The following is an 18,240-nucleotide window of genomic DNA, read 5'->3' on the forward strand; positions in this document are numbered from 1 at the left end:
CACTGGGTAGGTGACTCACAAACTGGAGAACGATTATACCACAGAAGTCCACCCACTGAAGTGAAGGTTCTGAGCCCCACGTCAGGCTTCCCAAGCTAGGGATCAGGCAATGGGAGGAGGATTTACCAGAGAATGAGACTTTGAAGGCTAGTGGGATTTGATTGCAGGACTCTGACAGGACTGGGGGAAACAGAGACTCCACTCTTGGAGGGCACACACCAAGTAGTGTGTACATCAGGACCCAGGGGAAGGAGCAGTGACCCCAGGGAAGACTGAACCAGACCTATCTGCTAGTGTTGGAGGGTCTCCTGCAGAGGCAGGGGGCAGCTGTGGCTCACTGCAGGGACAAAGACACTGGCAGCAGAAATTCTGTGAAGTACTCCTTGGCGGGAGCCCTCCCAGGGTCCGCCATTAGCCCCACCAAAGGGCCTGCAGGCTCCAGTGCTGGGTCGCCTCAGGCCAAACAACCAACAGGGAGGGAACCCAGCCCCACCCACCAGCAGACAAGCGGATTAAAGCTTTACTGAGCTCTGCCCACCAGAGCAACAGCCAGCTCTACCCACCACCAGTCCCTCCCATCAGGAAGCTTGCACAAGCCTCTTAGACAGCCTCATCCACCAGAGGGCAGACAGCAGAAGCAAGAAGAACTACAGTCCTGCAGCCTGTGGAACGAAAACCACATTCACAGAAAGATGGACAAGATGAAAAGGCAGAGGACTACGTACCAGATGAAGGAACAAGATAAAACCCCAGGAAAACAACTAAAGGAAGTGGAGATAGGCAACCTTCCAGAAGAAGAGTTCAGAATAATGATAGCGAAGATGATCCAGGACCTTGGAAAAAGAATGGAGGCAGAGATCGAGAAGATGCAAGAAATGTTGAACAAAGACCTAGAAGCATTAAAGAACAAGCAAACAGAGATGAACAATACAATAACTGAAATGAAAACTACACTAGAAGGAATCAATAGCAGAATAACTGAGGCAGAAGAAGGGATAAGTGACCTGGAAGATACAATGGTGGAATTCACTACTGCGGAACAGAACAAAGAAAAAAGAATGAAAAGAAATGAAGACAGCCTAAGAGACCTCTGGGGCAACATTAAACGCACCAACATTCGCATTATAGGGGTCCCCGAAGGAGAAGAGACAGAGAAAGAACCCTAGAAAATATCTGAAGAGATTATAGTTGAAAACTTCCCTAACATGGGAAAGGAAACAGCCACCCAAGACCAGGAAGTGCAGAAAGTCCCAGGCAGGATAAACCCAAGGAGAAACACACCAAGACACACAGTAATCAAACTGACAAAAATTAAACACAAAGAAAAATTATTAAAAGCAACAAGGGGGAAATGACAAATAACATATGAGGGAATTTCCATAAGGTTAGCAGCTGATTTCTCAGCAGAAACTCTACAAGCCAGAAGGGAGTGGCACGATATATTTCAAGTGATGAAAAGGAAGAACCTAAAACCAAGAGTACTCTACCGGGCAAGGATCTCATTCAGATTCGCTGGAGAAATCAAAAGCTTTGCAGACAAGCAAAAGCTAAGTGAATTAAGCACTACCAAACCACCTCTACAACTGCTAAAGGAACTTCTCTAGGTGGGAAACACAAGAGAAGAAAAGGGCCTACAAAAACAAACCCAAAACAATTAAGAAAATGGTAACAGGAACATACGTATCAATAATTACCTTAAATGTGAATGGATTAAATGCTCCAACCAAAAGACACAGGCTCGCTGAACGGGTACAAAAACAAGACCCATGTATACGCTGTCTACAAGACACCAACTTCAGACCTAGAGACACATACAGACTGAAAGTGAGGGGATGGAAAAAGATACTCCATGCAAATGGGAATCAAAAGAAAGCTGGAGTAGCAATACTCATATCAGATAAAATAGACTTTAAAATAAAGACTGTTACAAGAGACAAGGAAGGACACTACATAATCATCAAGGGATCAATCCAAGAAGATATAACAATTATAAATATATATGCACCCAACATAGGAGCACCTCAATACATAAGGCAACTGCTAACAGCTATAAAAGAGGAAATCGATGGACTTCCCTTGTGGCACAGTGGTTAAGAATCCTCCTTCCAATGCACGGGACATGGGTTCGATCCCTGGTCTGGGAAGATCCCACATGCCGCGGAGCAACTGGGCCTGTGTGCCACAACTACTGACGCTCACACACCTAGAGCCTGTGCTCTGCAACGAGAGAAGCCAATGAAATGAGAAGCCTGCACACCCAAAGGAAGAGTAGCCCCCGTCAGCCTCAACTAGAGAAAGCCTGCACACAGCCACAAAGATCCAAAAAAACGCAGCCAAAATAAATACAATTTAAAAAAAAAAACGGAAATTGACAGTAACTCACTAATAGTGGGGCACTTTAACACCTTACTTACACCAATGGACAGATCATCCAGACAGAAAATTTATAAGGAAACACAAGCTTTAAATGACACAACAGACCAGAAAGATTTAATTGATATTTATAGGACATTCCATCTGAAATCAGCAGATTACACTTTCTTCTCAAGTGCACATGGAACATTATCCAGGACAGATCACATCTTGGGCTACAAATCAAGCCTTGGTAAATTTAAGAAAATTGAAATCATATCAAGCATCTTTGCCGACCACAACACTCTGAAATTAGAAATAAATTACAGGGAAAGAAACGTAAAAAACACACATAGAAACTAAACAATATGTTACTAAATAACCAGCATATCACTGAAGAAATCAAAGCGGGATTCAAAAAATACCTAAAGACAAATGACAACGAAAACATGACAATCCAAAATCTGTGGGATGCAGCAAACGCATTTTTAAGACAGAAGTTTACAGCAATACAATCCTACCTCAAGAAACAAGAAAAATCTCAAATAAGCAATCTAACTGTATACCTAAAGGAACTAGAGAAAGAAGAACAAACAAAACCCAAAGTTAGTAGACGGAAAGAAATCATAAAGATCAGAGCAGAAATAAATGGAACAGAAACAAAGAAAACAAAAGCAAAGACCAATAAAACTAAAAGTTGGTTCCTTGAGAAGATAAACATAATTGATAAACCTTTAGCCAGTCTCATCAATTAAAAGAGAGAGAGGACTCAAATCAATAAAATTAGAGAGGTTCCTCTGGTGGTGCAGAGGTTAAGAATCCGCCTGCCAATGCAGGGGACACAGGTTCAAGCCCTGGTCTGGGAAGATCCCACATGCCATGGAGCAACTAAGCCCGTGCACTGCAACTACTGAGCAGGCGCTGTAGGGTCTGTGAGCCACAACTACTGAGCCCGCCTGCCACAACAACTGAAGCCTGTGCACCTAGAGTCCGTGCTCCGCAACAAGAGAAGCCACCGTGATGAGAAGCCCGCGCACTGCAACGAAGAGTAGCCCCCGCTCACCACAACTACAGAAAGCCCGCACACAGCAACAAAGACCCAACGCAGCCAAAAATAAAAATAAAATAAATTTATTTTAAAAATAAACAGATAAAAATAAAATTAGAAATGAAAAAGGAGAAGTTACAACGGACACTGCAGAAACACAAAGCATCCTAAGAGACTACTACAAGCAACTCTATGCCAATAAAATGGACAACCTGGAAGAAATGGACAAATTCTTAGAAATGCACAACCTGCCAAGATTGAATCAGGAAGAAATAGAAAATGTGAACAGACCAATCACAAGCACTGAAATTGAAACTGTGATTAAAAATCTTCCAACAAACAAAAGCCCAGGACCAGATGGCTTCACAGGCTAATTCTATCAAACATTTAGAGAAGAGCTAAGACCTATCCTACTCAAACTCTTACAAAATATAGCAGGGGGAGGAACACTCCCAAACTCATTCTACGAGGCCACCATCACCCTGATACCAAAACCACACAAGGATGTCACAAAGAAAGAAAACTACAGGCCAATATCACTGATGAACATAGATGCAAAAATCCTCAACAAAATACTAGCAAACAGAATCCAACAGCACATTAAAAGGATCATACACCATGATCAAGTGGGGTTTATTCCAGGAATGCAAGGATTCTTCAATATATGCAAATCACTGTCATAAACCATATTAACAAATTGAAGGAGAAAAACTATATGATCATCTCAATAGATGCAGAGAAAGCTTTTGACAAAATTCAACACCCATTTATGATAAAAACCCTGCAGAAAGTAGGCATAGAGGGAACTTTCCTCAACATAATAAAGGCCATATATGACAAACCCACAGCCAACATCATCCTCAATGGTGAAAAACTGAAAGCATTTCCACTAATATCAGGAACAAGACAAGGCTGCCCACTCTCACCACTCTTATTCAATATAGTTTTGGAAGTTTTAGCCATAGCAATCAGAGAAGAAAAGGAAATAAAAGGAATCCAAATCGGAAAAGACGAAGTAAACAAGTCACTGTTTGCAGATGACATGATACTATACATAGAGAATCCTAAAGATGCTACCAGAAAACTACTAGAGCTAATCAATGAATTTGGTAAAGTTGCAGGATACAAAATTAATGCACAGAAATCTCTGGCATTCCTATACACTAATGATGAAAAATCTGAAAGTGAAATCAAGAAAACACTCCCATTTACCACTGCAACAAAAAGAATAAAATATCTAGGAATAAACTTACCTAAGGAGACAAAAGACCTGTATGCAGAAAATTATAAGACACTGATGAAAGAAATTAAAGATGATACAAACAGATGGAGAGATATACCATGTTCTTGGATTGGAAGAATCAACATTGTGAAAATGACTCTACTACCCAAAGCAATCTACAGATTCAATGCAATCCCTATCAAACTACCACTGGCATTTTTCACAGAACTAGAACAAAAAATTTCACAATTTGTATGGAAACACAAAAGACCCTGAAGAGCCAAAGCAATCTTGAGAAGAAAAAACGGAGCTGGAGGAATCAGGCTCCCTGACTTCAGACTATACTACAAAGCTACAGTAATCAAGACTGTATGGTACTGGTACAAAAACAGAAAGATAGATCAATGGAACAGGATAGAAAGCCCAGAGATAAACCCACGCACATACGGTCACCTTATCCTTGATAAAGGAGGCAGGAATGTACAGTGGAGAAAGGACAGCCTCTTTAATAAGTGGTGCTGGGGAAACTGGACAGCTACATGTAAAAGTATGAGATTAGATCACTCCCTAACACCATACACAAAAATAAGCTCAAAATGGATTAAAGACCTAAATGTACGGCCAGAAACTATCAAACTCTTAGAGGAAAACATAGACAGAACACTCTATGACATAAATCACAGCAAGATCCTTTTTGACCCACCTCCTAGAGAAATGGAAATAAAAACAAAAATAAACAAATGGGACGTAATGAAACTTAAAAGCTTTTGCACAGCAAAGGAAACTATAAACAAGACGAAAAGACAACCCTCAGAATGGGAGAAGATATTGGCAAATGAAGCAACTGACAAAGGATTAATTTCCAAAATTTACAAGCAGCTCATGCAGCTCAATAACAAAAAAAACAAACAACCCAATCCAAAAATGGGCAGAAGACCTAAATAGACATTTCTCCAAAGAAGATATACAGACTGCCAACAAACACATGAAAGAATGCTCAACATCATTAATCATTAGGGAAATGCAAATCAAAACTACAACGAGATATCATCTCACACCAGTCAGAATGGCCATCATCAAAAAATCTAGAAACAATAAATGCTGGAGAGGGTGTGGAGAAAAGGGAACACTCCTGCACTGCTGGTGGGAATGTGAATTGGTACAGAGAACTATGTAGAACAGTATGGAGAACAGTATGGAGGTTCCTTAAAAAACTACAAATAGAACTACCATATGACCCAGCAATCCCACTACTGGGCATATACCCTGAGAAAACCATAATTCAAAAAGAGTCATGTACCAAAATGTTCATTGCAGCTCTATTTACAATAGCCCGGAGACGGAAACAACCTAAGTGCCCATCACCGGATGAATGGATAAAGAAGATGTGGCACATATATACAATGGAATATTACTCAGCCATAAAAAGAAACAAAATTGAGCTATTTGTAATGAGGTGGATAGACCTAGAGTCTGTCATACAGAGTGAAGTAAGTCAGAAAGAGAAAGACAAATACCGTATGCTAACACATATATATGGAATTAAAAAAAAAAAATGTCATGAAGAACCTAGGGGTAAGACAGGAATAAAGACACAGACTTACTGGAGAATGGACTTGAGGATACGGGGAGGGGGAAGGGTGAGCTGTGACAAAGTGAGAGAGAGGCATGGACATATATACGCTACCAAACGTAAGGTAGATAGCTAGTGGCAAGCAGCCACATAGCACAGGGATATCAGCTTGGTGCTTTGTGACCGCCTGGAGGGGTGGGATAGGGAGGGTGGGAGGGAGGAAGATGCAAGAGGGAAGAGATATGGGAACATATGTATATGTATAACTGATTCACTTTGTTATAAAGCAGAAACTAACACACCATTGTAAAGCAATTATACCCCAATAAAGATGTTAAAAAGTAAATAAATAAAATAAATAGATAAAAATAAAATTAGAAATGAAAAAGGAGAAGTTACAACAGACATTGCAGAAACACAAAGCATCCTAAGAGACTACTACAAGCAACTCTATGCCAATAAAATGGACAACCGGGAAAAAATGGACAAATTCTTAGGTATAACCCTCCAAGACTGAACCAGGAAGAAATAGAAAATAGGAACAGACCAATCACAAGTAATGAAATTGAAACTGTGATTAAAAATCTTCCAACAGACAAAAGTCCAGGACCAGATGGCTTCACAGGTGAATTCTATCAAACATTTACAGAAGAACTAGCACCCATCCTTCTCAAAATGTTCCAAAAAATTGCAGAGGAAGGAACACTCCCAAACTCATTTTACAAGGCCACCAACACACTTATACCAAAACCAAAGATACTACAAAAAAAGAAAATTACAGGCCAATATCACTGATGAATATAGATGCAAAAATCCTCAACAAAATACTAGCAAACAGAATCCAACAATACATTAAAAGCATCATTCACCATGATCAAGTGGGATTTATCCCAGGGATGCAAGAATTCTTCAATGTACTCAAATCAATCAATGTGATACACGATATTAACAAACTGAAGAAGAAAAACCACATGATCATCTCAATAGATGCAGAAAATCTTTTGACAAAATTCAACACCCATTTATGATAAAAACTCTCCAGAAAGTGGGCATAGAGGGAACCTACCTCAACATAATAAAGGCCATATATGACAAACCCACAGCCAACATCATTCTCAATGGTGACAAACTGAAAGCATTTCCTCTAAGATCAGGAACAAGATGAGGACGTCCACTCTCACCACTATTATTCAACATACTTTTGCAAGTCCTAGCCAGGGCAGTCAGAGAAGAAAAAGAAATAAAAGGAATACAAACTGGAAAAGAAGAAGTAAACAAGTCACTGTTTGCAGATGACATGATGCTATATATAGATAATCCTAAAGATGCTACCAGAAAGCTGCTAGAACTAATCAATGAATTTGGTAAAGTTGCAGGATACAAAATTAATGCACAGAAAATCTCTTGCATTCCTATATACTAACAATGAAAGATCAGAAAGAGAAATTAAGGAAACAATCCCATTCACCACTGCAACAAAAAGAATAAAATACCTAGGAATAAACCTACCTACAGAGGTAAAAGACCTGTACTCAGAAAACTATAAGACACTGATGAATGAAATCAAAGATGACACAAACAGATGGACAGATATACCATATTCTTGGATTGGAAGTATCAATACTGTGAAAATGACTATACTACCCAGAGCAATCTACAGATTCAATGCAATCCCTATCAAATTACCAACGGCATTTTTTTTTTTTTTTACAGAACTAGAACAAAAAAATCTTAATATATGTATGGAGACACAAAAGACCCCAAATAGCCAAAGCAATCGTGAGGGGAAAAAAAGGAGCTGGAGGAATCAGGCTCCCTGACTTCAGACTATACTACAAAGCTACAGTAATTAAGACAATATGGTGCTGGCACAAAAACAGAAATATAGATCAATGGAACAGGATAGAAAGCCCAGAGATAAACCCATGCACCTAGGGTCAATTAATCTATGACAAAGGAGGCAAGGATACACAGAGAAGAAAAGATAGTCTCTTCAATAAGTGGTGCTGGGAAAACTGGACAGCTACATGTAAAAGAAAGAAATTAGAACACTCCCTAACACCATACACAAAAATAAACTCAAAATGGATTAAAGATCTAAAAGTAAGACAGGACACTATAAAACTCTTAGAAGAAAACGTAGGTTGAACACTCTTTCACATAAATCACAGCAAGATCTTTTTTGACCCACCTCCTAGAGTAATGGAAATGAAAACAAAAATAAACAAATGGGACCTAATGAAACTTCAAAGCTTTTGCACAGCAAAGGAAACCATAAACAAGACGAAAAGACAACCCTCAGAATGGGAGAAAATATTTGCAAACGAATCAATGGACAAAGGATTAATCTCCAAAATATATAAACAGCTCATATAGCTCAATATAGCTCAATACATTTTTTAATTAATTTATTTATTTATTTTTGGCTGCACTGGGTCTTTGTTTCTTGCGTGGGCTTTCTCTAGTTGTGGCGTGTGGGGGCTATTCTTCGTTGCAGTGCGCGGGCTTCTCATTGCGGTGGCTTCTACTGTTGAGGAGCAGGGCTCTAGGTGCGTGGGCTTCAGCAGTTGTGGCACATGGTCTCAGTAGCTGTGGCTTGCAGGCTCTAGATCACAGGCTCAGTACTTGTGGCACACGGGCTTAGTGGCTCCACGACATGTGGGATCTTCCTGGACCAGGGCTTAAACCCATGGCCCCTGCATTGGCAGGCGGATTCTTAACCACTGCACCACCAGAGAAGCCCAGCTCAATATTAAAAAAACAAACAACCCAATCAAAAAAAAATGGGCAGAAGACCTAAATAGACATTTCTCCAAAGAAGACATAGAGATGGGCAAGAGGCACATGCAAAGCTGCTCAACATCACTGATCATTAGAGAAATGCAAATCACAACTACAGTGAGGTATCACCTCACACCTGTTAGAATGGGCATCATCAGAAAATCTACAAACAACAAATGCCGGAGAGGGTGTGGAGAAAAGGGAACCCTCTTGCACTGTTGGTGGGAATGTAAATTTATACAGCCACCATGGAGAACCATATGGAGGTTCCTTAAAAAACTAAAAATAGAATTACCATATGACCCAGTAATTCCACTACTGGGCATACACCCAGAGAAAACCATAATTCAAAAAGACACATGCACCTCGATGTTCACTGCATGCAGCACTATTTACAATAGCCAGGTCATGGAAGCAACCTAAATGTCCATCGACAGACAAATGGATTAGGGAGGTGTGGTACATATATACAATGGACTATTACTCAGCCATAAAAAGGAATGAGACTGGGTCACTTGTAGAGACATGGATGGACACACAGACTGTCATACAGAGTGAAGTAAGTCAGAAAGAGAAAAACAAGTATCGTATATTAACGTATGTATGTGGAACCTACAAAAATGGTACAGATGAACCAGTTTTCAGGGCAGAAACAGAGACACAGATGTAGAGAAAAATGTATGGACACCAAGAGGGGAAAGCGGTGGGGAAGGTGGTAGTGGTGGTGGTGGGATGAATTGGGAGATTGGGATTGACATGTATACACTAATATGTATAAAACAGGTAACTAATAAGAACCTGCTGTATAAAAAAATAATTTTTTTAAAAAAGGAAACACTTTTGGGCTTCCCTGGTGGCGCAGTGGTTGAGAGTCTGCCTGCCAATGCAGGGGACGCGGGTTCGTGCCCTGGTCTGGGAGGATCCCACATGCCGCGGAGCGGCTGGGCCCGTGAGCCATGGCCGCTGGGCCTGCGCCTACGGAGCCTGTGCTCCGCGGCGGGAGGGGCCACAGCAGTGAAAGGCCAACGTACCGCACAAAAAAAAAAAAAAAAAAAAAAAAAAAAGGAAACACTTTTAAGGTGAGGATTTATGGGTATACATGCAATTAAATCATCTGAGCTCATTCATCCATTCACCAAAGATCTTTATGTGCCTCTTACAAATTTGTTTTTAGGGATACAAAAAATGAATAAAATATGGTCCCTGACTTCCAGAAAACCACAGCCTAGTTCTAGAGATCCACATGTGAGAAAATAATTATGGTGCCACGAGGTAAGTATAACAGAGGTTTGGACACTTTACTATGGGCTCAAGGAAGGGATATAACGACTCCTGGCTGGCGAGAGATGGGGGTCCAAGCAGGCTTCTGGAGGAGAGGATGTCTGAGTGGAGTACCGTAGGGTGAGTAGGAGTTTACCAGGCAGATGAGAGCCGAGGAAGACCATGTACAAAACGCATAAGCAGAAGCACGTGTGGGTAAGTTTGCGCGTCCTTAGAGACCAGCAGTGCGAAAGGAGGACAGAAAGTGGGGTGAGATGAAGTTGACGGCGGCCTCGGTGTTAGTTTGGACATGGGTTCAGCCTGTCTTCAAAAATATGTCCCCAGATAAAAATGGCTTTAAGAATAAAAATGTTTTAAAAGCAAGTCTGAGAAACTGTCACAGACACGAGGAACTTAAGGAGACTCGATTGAATGTAATGTGGTGTCGTGGACGTGGCTCTGGGACAGAAAAAGGACACTGGGGAAAGACTAAGACAATCTGAATAAAGCATGCACTTTAGTTAATAGAAGTGTCTCAACATTCATTCATCGTAACAAACGTACTATTCTAACGTGAGATGTTAGCAAGAGGGCAAACAGGACGCGGAGTATATGGGAACGCTTTGAACTATCTTCCCAAATTTCCTGTAAATCTAAAACTTTCTAAAATGAAAAACTGAATAAAATCAATCAAACAAACAAAATTTCTCTCTCATATAATAATATGAGCATGAGAGGTCCAGGGCTGGCAGAAAGTCTTCTCTGTGTCAGAGACCCAGGCTCCTTCCACATGCCAGACCTGGTCCTCGCCCACATGGTCCAACAAGGCGCAGCCCCTGCACCCTGTACCCGCCCCCTCCACTCCTGCACTCTATCCTCTCCACGGCTGAAGTGACAGCACACCCTCCGGGCACTCCCTATCCACCCCTACCACTTCGATATTCACAGCACATCCTAAATTCACCCCTACCACTTTCATACACTCACATTCTACATTCTGGCTGGAAGGGGGAAGAGGAGGACAAACGAATTCCCTCTCTGGGAACACTTGGAAATGGCACGTACTGCTCACAGGGAGAACCTAGCTGCGAGGAAGCCTGGGAAATGTAGTTCTTGCTCTGGGCGGCTGTATGGGCAACCGGGGGGGCCAAGTTAAACGTGGGAGGTCCGGTTTCCAGGAACAGGAAGGGGAGGATGGAGCCTGCAGGGGCCGTCAGCTGCTTTGCTCGCTGTACCAGAGATCTCTGCAATGCTCTGGGGGAGAAACTGATGCAACAGCCTTGCATTTTCTGCTTCACTTATTCTGACATGCTGGCTCGACAGTGATTTTTCGATTCCTCAAAACTAGAATTTTCAGGATGTGAGCGGTTATTCAATGCCAGCGAGTAATGAATGAGTGCTGACCCACTCACGTGCTTTGTAAGCACAAATTCGGACACTGTTTCAAAGGACCCTTTCGAACCTCTGGCATGTATCCAGTGCCCAAGTTTATACTAGCAAGTCATGAGCTCGTGTCCCCAGGTGAAGGAGACAGGAACAGAGCGTGGAGGGGGGGGGGGGGGGGGGACGGTGGGCAATGAGGCTGATGTCAACTTTCACCGTCTTGGGTTGGAATCCCAGTGTATCACTTAGTGTGCTACTGGGGACAAATTACTCACCTTTCTTGGCTTCAACTACATCACCTGTAAAATGGGGATAATAATGACTCTCCTTGGCCAAATTAAATGAGGTACTAGAATTGACCCATAGAGGAAGCTCAAAAAACATCTTGCTTTCCCTCGAACTCAGGACATCGGCTGTCAGTTACTATGTGCAGAGCGCTTGGATAGAAACTACACCCCAAGAAAGGATTTAAAAACCTAGTTTCTTGTAAAGAGACATGGGCATGTTTCTAATGATGCGTTAGCCAGGTGATCAATCCTAACAGGTGTAATAAAGGGACAAAGTGACATCACGTCCACCCACTGCACTGCACTGGGGACAGAGAATCATCACCTCTATGATGTTCCTTCTAAAAATGCGTGATCTGAATTTAATCATGAAGAAATGCAGACAAACTCAGATCAAGGGACATTTTCGAAAACAACTGACCTGGACTCAAAAATATCAGTGTCATGGAACACACACATGCACACACGCACATGTGCACACAAAGGAGAGGGAACTATTCTTGCTTAAAGGAGGTGAAGAAGTGTAACTAATGAACACAAACATTTGAAATCTTCCATCGGGAAAACCTGTAAAGGACATTGTTGTAACAACTGGGAGAAATTGAATATAAACTATACATTAAATAATAGTGTGTGTCAATGTTAAATTCGTTGACAGAGAATCTTGTGATGGTTAAGTAGGCTCATGCCCTTTCTCTCAGGAAATACATGCTGATTTATTTAGAGGTGCAATATCATGATAACTGAAATTTACTTTCAAATGATTTTTTTTTGCAGTATGCGGGCCTCTCACTGTTGTGGCCTCTCCTGCTGCGGAGCACAGGCTCCAGACGCACAGGCTCAGCGGCCATGGCTCACGGGCCCAGCCGCTCCACGGCATGTGGGATCCTCCCGGACCGGGGCACAAACCCACGTCCCCTGCATCGGCAGGCGAACTCTCAAGCACAGCGCCACCAGGGAAGCCCTCAAATGATTTTTTAAATGTGAATGTGTGTAGGTAAGTGTGTGTGAAGAAAGAGACTGTAAAATAAAATGTGGCAAAATGTTAACCATCAGTGAGTCGGGACGCGGTGTATAATTTTTCACTGTATTACTCTTTTAAGGTGGATTTGAAATTTTTCAAATAAAAGTTGGAGAAGAAAAATAAGATGCTATGAAGGGAAAGAACTTGAATTACGTAAAAGAGGGTTAGGGACTTCCCTGGTAGCACAGTGGTTAAGAATCTGCCTACCAATGCAGAGGACACGGGTTCGAGCCCTGGTCCGGGAAGATCCCACATGCCGCAGAGCAACTAAGCCCGTGCACCACAACTACTGAGCCTGTGCTCTAGAGACTGTGAGCCACAACTACTGAGCCCATGTGCCACAACTACTGAGCCTGCATGCCTAGAGCCCATGTTCCACAACAAGAGAAGCCACCACAGTGAGAAGCCTGCGCAGGGCAACGAAGAGTAGCCCCCGCTCATCGCAACTAGAGAAAGCCCGCACGCAGCAACAAAGACCCAACACAGACATAAATAAACAAATAAATAAAATGTATTTTAAACAATAGGGTTAAACTGGGGCAATGTGTTCAAGAGAAATTCTGATTCTACTGACCTACTGCTTCTACCAGTGACAATGTAAAAAATACTAAAATATTTACATTTTTTAAAAAAAGGAAAAAAGCAAGATGTCTTAGTCCATTCAAGCTACAACAACAAAGTACAACAGGCTGGGTGCTTTATAAGCAACAGAAATTTATTGCTCACAGGTCTGGAGGCTGGAAGTCTGAGATCAGGATGCTGGCACGGCCGGGTCCTGGGGAGGGCCCTTTTCTGGGATGCACACAGCTGACCTCTTGGGTCCTCACCGGTGGCAAGAGCACGAGCTACCCCTCTGTGGTCTCTTATCAAGGCACTAATCCCACCCACGGGGCTCCACCCTTATCAGCTCATCACCTCCCAAAGGCCCCACCTCCTAGTACTGTCACACTGAGGGTTAGGTTTCAACATATGGATCTGGGGAGACACAAACATTCAGTCCATAACACAGGGGTCCCTGGCTCACAGTGGGCCCAGCACTGTCGGTGCACAGTGGCTGAACCTGGATGGACAAGATGGCCGTCAGCTTCACCCCTCGCTCTGGGACCTCATCAGGTTTGCCACTGATAACAACACGTAAGATAATGTCACAAGCTGAGGCAGGAAAGGGGCTGACTGTCTTGTAAAATATATTCACACAAATGTGAATTTCCACACGAGATCAAAAAGCATCAAGCAGCCGCCGGCAGATTAAGCCTGAGGACAGACGCTCGTCAGAAGTTGGGAATTCTGGCTGCTGGGGCAGTTGGTAGAGCCAAGGAACGCAAAGGCCTCTGGGGGGATCTGAAATCCCGCCCTCCATTTTCCTGTGAGTGTGTAGAAGTGGTTTACTCTCGTGCAGCTGGATGGTGGAGTAACCTGAAATTCAATTTCATCAGAGGAGGACTTTCCATTTCAGTGATTAACGCCGGCTCAGCTGACAGGGAATTGCCTGGCTCTGCAGCAAGGAATGTCGCCAAGAGGACACAGAAGAGGACTCAACTAAGAATCAGGAGAACACATGTGAAAAAGCTCCTAGCAGCTCCTGGAGCGCAGGAGGTAGGCAACAAATTTTACGTTAAAAATAATTTAAGGGGTGGGGCTTCCCTGGTGGTCCAGTAGGTAAGACTCCATGCTCCCAATGCAGGGGGCCCAGGTTCGATCCCTGGTCAGGGACCTAGATCCTGCCTGTGCGCCGCAGCTAAGAAGCCCACGTGGCGCAACTAAGAGTCTGCATGCCGCAACTAGGGTTCACATGCTGCAACTAAGAGTCTGATGCCACAACTAAGAGTCCGCATGCTGCAACTAAAAGATCCCACGTGCCGCAACTAAAGATCCCACGAGCCGCAACTAAGACCTGGTGGAGCCAAAATCATTCATTCATTCATTTAAGAAATTTCCAGAATGTGACATATGTCCTCAGGGCAGTGTGGGGGGAGCAGCTCGCCCAGTGAATTTGGAGAACCCCCACTCACACAGCCGGCCCCCAACGGGGAGGACCCAGCCACACACGTTCACTGTAAGTTTGCAATCATTTTCACTCTCTTTGGGCTCCTATCTCCAACATATCAATGGTATGGACACCTCATCTTCCTGCTTTTAAACAGGAGATTCAACACAAAAAATGATAGCACAGTCATTTCACTGAGGAAGAAAGGGAACATGAGTTACTTCAGTTCTTCATCTTTTACTGATGACTTGGAGTTTCTACTTCCGGTGAAAAGTTAAAACCGTGAAATTGAGTATGAATTCAGTATAAATTCCCCTCTTGAAAATTAATGTAATTAAAATTTTCATGTTGCCTCTTCCTTTTTGGACATGCGTGTGCACGTGTGTGTTTGTATGCACTGACATGACTGTACGTACAAAGTTCAATAAAAGCTGTTCAGCCTGCAGCATTCTCCTCCAGACAGTCGTCGTCATCATCATGGCGTCATGATGACTGCCGAAGAGAACTTCGTTGTGTGCGAGGAGAGGCGTGTAACGGAGCGTTCTCTTGCAGGCGCGCCCGGCACACGCAGCAGGTTGAGCCCAGGCATCTCTTTTGCTCCGAACTCCCTTTTAGGTGAACACAGCGTTGCTTTAAAGCCATCATCTGTGATCAGAGGAGGCAGGAGGGGCGGGGCGGGAGCGGGAGCGCAGCCAGATTCAGGCTGCAGAGCCCCGGAGTGCCCGGGCTGGGGCGCTAGGCCCCTGTGGCAGGCGGGGTGATGAGAGGCAGGTGGCACTCAGGCCCCTCCCCACGCTGCATCACTGGTGACTGCCCCTCCCCCAGCCTAGCAGAAGACAAGAAATTTATTTGGGGGGACATAAAGTGAGTCTCTGGACTGGGGGACACGAGGGACAACTGAGCGTTGTGATACCAAAAAAACAAAAAGATCTGTGTATTTTGGATGGTGAAATCCCCAGCCCTCTCCCCGACTCAGTCTCCAGAAATCTAGCCCTTGAGGCAGGAGACTGGAGGACCTTTCTAGATGGAATCTGATGAGTGACACTGGGACATCCCAACTAAACGACCCGGCCACACCGCCCTGCCGCGAAGCTCAAAGTTGTCAGGCCCCACTCATGCCCTCGCTTTCCAGTCGGCATTTAGTGTCCCACGCCCGAATATGAGGAGACCTGCAAAGGTCATCAGACATCAGAGGAAAGGCCCTAACCTGAAAGATGGGCCGAAATGCAGATGGAGGTGGACCAAGATGGAAAAAAAGAACAGCAATTTGCAGAAAACAGGGATTTTTTGCAAGAGAAGAAAGCTTTAAAAAAAAATCATTACTATCCTCAAAAAGATAAAACAAGATATCACAAACATGAAACAGACAGGATGTAATAAAAATTAACATTCAGAGAACAAAAAAGAACTTTGGTAATTAAAATCATGATGGCCAAAATGGGAAGCTCAGTAGAAGGTTTAGAAGATGAAAGTAAGTTCAGAAAGTAGACAACAAGACCAAAGTTGGAAAATAAAAGAGAAAAGTTGAGAAAATTTAAGGACTGGCCTGTGAAGCTCAGGATTCAAAGAACCGCACTTTCAGAAAAAAGAGAATCAAATAGAGGGTGGGTGGGGACAGATGGGGGAAGGGTCTAAAAACCTCCCCAGAGGATGAGATGCCACATTGCAAAGACCCACCAAGTGCCCAATGAGGCCCATGGTCCTGAAACCTCCAGGACGCTGGAGACAGAAAAGACGCAGGAGCTTCCAGCAGAAGACGGAGAAGGAAAGGTCGAGATTCAGATAGAGGGTTTTCCTGGTGGCTCAGTGGTTAAGAATCTGCCTGCCAATGCAGGGGCCACGGGTTCGAGCCCTGGTCCGGGAAGATCCCACATGCCGCGGAGCAACTAAGTCCATGCGCCGCAACTACTGAGCCTGCACTCTAGAGCCCGCAAGCCACAACTACTGAGCCCGCGTGCCACAACTACTGAAGCCCGCGTGCCACAACTACTGAAGTCCGCATGCCTAGAGCCTGTGTTCCGCAACAAGAGAAGCCACTGCAATGAGAAGCGGGTGCACAGCAACAGAGAATAGCCCCTGCTCGCCGCAACTAGAGAGACTGCGTGCAGCAACGAAGATCCAACACAGCCAAAAATAAATTAATTTTTTCAAAAATCAGCTGGATAGGGACTTCCCTGGTGGTCCAGTGACTAAGACTCTGCGCTCTTTCCAAAGCCAGGGGCCCCTGGTTCGATCCCAGGTCAGGGAACTAGATCCCACATGCTGCAACTAAGACCCGATGCAGCCAAATAAGTAAGTAAATATTAAAAAAAAAAATTGGTTGGATAAGCTGGCATTGTATTAGTTTCCCATTGTTACTATAAATAATAACCACAAATTTAATAGCTAATAACAACACACATTTAGTATCTGACACTAAATGGGGATCAGAAATCCCACATGGATCTTACTGGGCTGAAGGCAGGATGTAGGGTCAGCTGTCTCTTTCTGGAGACTCTGAGGGAGAATCCGATTCTCTGCCCTTTCTGGCTTCTAGGGGTCACCCGTGCTCTTTGGCTTGTGGCCCCTCTATCTTCAAAGCCAGCATCATAGCATTTTCAAGTCTCTCTATCCTCCTTTCCCTTGCCAACCACCCTCAACTCTGCTTCCACTCTCACATGTCCTCCTTTGATTCTGACCCTCCTACCCCCCCTCTGGTAAGGACCCTTGTGATTCCATTTGACCCGCGAGGACAGTTCCCCTCGTTCAACACCCTAATGCAGTCACACCTGCAGAGTCCCTTCTGTCATGTGAAGCACCATGTTCACAGGCTCCAGGGTTACGGCTGTGTACCTCTGGGTCGGGGGCATGAGTGTGCCCCCCACCCCAGCACTGGGCTTCTAAAGAGCAGCCCTGGAACACAGCCGGCAGTTCGGCACCCCTCTCCACTCTGCACGAAATCACTTCCTGCCTGGAAGCTTTCTCTCCTCCGCCAAACCATCAATCAAGGGGGAGAGGAAAATAAAGACATTTTCCAGAGTAAATTCTCAAAACACTTACGTCCCACACAACCTCCCTCGAGAAACTCCTGGAGGATGTTCTCAGACAAATGACTCAGCTAAGAACGAGAAGGCACTGGGGTTACAGGAAAGAGTACATACAGGGAGGAAGGAAAGGGAATCAAAATGGTACTGAAGACACAGTGCAGGACAGCTGTGGGCCGTCCAGACTCGAGCGGTTCAGAAGAGTCCAGAGACGCTCCCTCGGGAAGATGAACTGAGAGTTCATCTGATGCATGTGACCTTACTGTGAGAAAATACACATAATGGGTAAACAGTCTGGGA

General features: G+C 43.9%; 1 long non-coding RNA gene across 1 annotated transcript; it reads right to left on the reverse strand.

Moving 5' to 3' along the window:
* Window positions 1-271: 271 nt before the first annotated feature.
* On the reverse strand, window positions 272-17,737 carry LOC113615700 (uncharacterized). The gene is made up of 3 exons (XR_003431089.1): window positions 17,725-17,737; window positions 17,357-17,362; window positions 272-429 (listed from the first exon to the last, which is right to left on the reverse strand). It is a non-coding gene; the product is annotated as an uncharacterized LOC113615700 (long non-coding RNA).
* Window positions 17,738-18,240: the final 503 nt, after the last annotated feature.

Source organism: Aethalodelphis obliquidens, unplaced genomic scaffold, assembly GCF_003676395.1.
Source record: "Aethalodelphis obliquidens isolate GAN/ISIS:26980383/991018 unplaced genomic scaffold, ASM367639v1 scaffold123, whole genome shotgun sequence".
NCBI lineage: Eukaryota > Metazoa > Chordata > Mammalia > Artiodactyla > Delphinidae > Aethalodelphis > Aethalodelphis obliquidens.